The sequence below is a fragment of the Penaeus monodon genome, chromosome 17 (assembly GCF_015228065.2).
Source record: "Penaeus monodon isolate SGIC_2016 chromosome 17, NSTDA_Pmon_1, whole genome shotgun sequence".
Taxonomy (NCBI): Eukaryota; Metazoa; Arthropoda; class Malacostraca; order Decapoda; family Penaeidae; genus Penaeus; species Penaeus monodon.
In genome coordinates this window covers 21,370,402-21,372,901 of record NC_051402.1, presented here as the reverse complement: position 1 = coordinate 21,372,901, position 2,500 = coordinate 21,370,402, and the positions used below count along the sequence as shown (strand labels likewise).

Genomic DNA, 2,500 nt, shown 5'->3' with positions numbered 1-2,500 from the left:
ATGCCTGTGGAAGATGCTGCTTTTGAGATGGCCGTAGTGTGGTCCACCAGGTCGAAAGCTTTCTTGAAATCTATGAAGATGCTGGTGACGGAGGATTTGCGCTTGCCGAGGTGGGCGTGGACGAAGTCGAGGAAGCTGGCGAGGCAGTGTGTAGTGGAGGAAGAGCGCATGTTGCCGAACTGCCGAGAGTCAACGCTGGGCACGAGGTCCTGGTAAGCCCAGTCGGCGACAAAGCTTTCACACAGCAACGGAGTAATGGCGATGGGTCGTAGTTCACCGAATGAGGCGGGGCTTGGGGTTTTCCCGATGGCGGTGACAAATGCAGTCTTCCATTGTGATGGACACTTAGACTGTTGCAATGAGGCGTTAATAATGGAAGTAAGAGGAGTGGCAAGTTCCATTGCGAAACTCCTTGATGAGGCGCGATGGCCGGTCAAGGGGAGTGTGGCTCTATTGAATGCGATCTTCCCAGTTCTGAAGCACCTGGCACTGACCGGACGGTGGGAGCAGTAGACGGGCCGGCAGGTAGGCGGGGAGGCGGGTGGTGTCCATGGGGGTGGGGGGGAGCTGCTAACAAATCGAGGCGAAATGGTCATTGAGCTAAGGTTGCTGGTGCATGGAAACGTGCACGGCCGTGTGTGTGTGTGTGTGTTTGGTGTGTTGTGTGTGTGTGTATGTGTATGGTGTGTGTGTGTGTGTGTGTGTGTGTGTGTGTGTGTGGTGTGTGTGTGTGTGTGGTGTATTGTAGGTATGTATGTATATATATATGGATGATAATATATAGATATATATATACTATAGATGATACTGGCCTAAAATAGGTATGTATGTAGGTATGTATGATTTATATATATATATATACTATATATATAATAGTATAATATATATATATATGCAGAATATTATATTAGATATATATATATATATATATATATATGTTATATATATATATATATATATAATATATATTATATAATATATATATATGTGTGTGTGTGGTGGGGGTGTCGTGGGGGTGTGTGTGTTGTGTGTGTGTGGGTGTGGTTGTGTGTGCGCGTGTGTGTGTGGTGACATTAACACACACACACACACACACACACACACACACACACACACACACAAACATATATATATATATTAGATGATAGATATATATAAGACATAGCGATATAGATATAGATAGAGTATAGAGAGATCGATATATAGCCACATATAGACAGATGATAAATAAATAGAGATATAGATATATATAGATTAATACATACACATATATATACATTTATATATATACAGATTAGAGATATATATAATATATACTATAGATATATAGATATAAGATATATATGCAACATATTATACATATATAGATATATATACGATATAATATATATAGATAATATATATAATATATGATATATTACGATATAATATATATATATATATATACGATATATATAGAATAAATAGAGATGATAGATATATATGTTATATTAACATAGATCCTATATAGAGTATAGATATATAGAGATAGAGATATGAGAGGGATATAGAATATAGATATACTAGATATATATAGAGTTATATAATATATTTAGATATAGATATATATATAATATATATATTCAGATATATATATATAGTAGAGAGATAATATATATATAATAGATTATATATTCTAAGATGACATATATATATATAGATATATATATAGCATATGATTCTATACACACAACCCCACCATACACACACACACACACACACACACCACACACACACACACACACAACACACCACACAACACGACACAATATGTATATATATAGATAGATATATATAAGATATATATATATATAATTATATATAGATATATATTACCTATATGGTGTGGATGATATATTTATAAGTATAATATATATAGTATATCTATATATATATATATATACATATACATATATATATATATATATTAGAAGTGATAGATAGAGAGACAGATATATATTAGATTAGTGAGATAGAGTATGATATATGAGATATATAGTATATATACATAATACAGACACCACAACACACGCACACACACACATACACACACACACACACACACACACACACACACACCCCACACACACACACACCAACACCACACCACACACACACAGAATATATATATAGAGATTATTAGAAGATATATAGATATATAATAGAGAGATAATATATATAGATATATATACATATATATTTACTATGTGTGTGTGTATGATATATATATATATATAGATATATATATAGATATATATTTAATATGAATATATATATATATCTTATATATATATAATATATATATATCTATATCAGTACTTATATGTGTGTAGGAAGATAGGAGAGATATATATATATAGAGATATATAGTCGAAATAGATATATATACCATATAATCGTAAGATATATATGATGAGTAGAGATAGATATAAGAGCAAACTCATATATATGAGAGAAGTAT

The 2,500-nt window shown here is 32.5% G+C and overlaps 1 protein-coding gene across 1 annotated transcript in view; it reads left to right on the top strand.

Moving 5' to 3' along the window:
- Positions 1 to 2,500, top strand: part of LOC119583615 (probable maltase-glucoamylase 2) — a 74,534-nt gene that overhangs the window by 67,236 nt on the left and 4,798 nt on the right. The gene's annotated exons all lie outside the window — the stretch shown is intronic.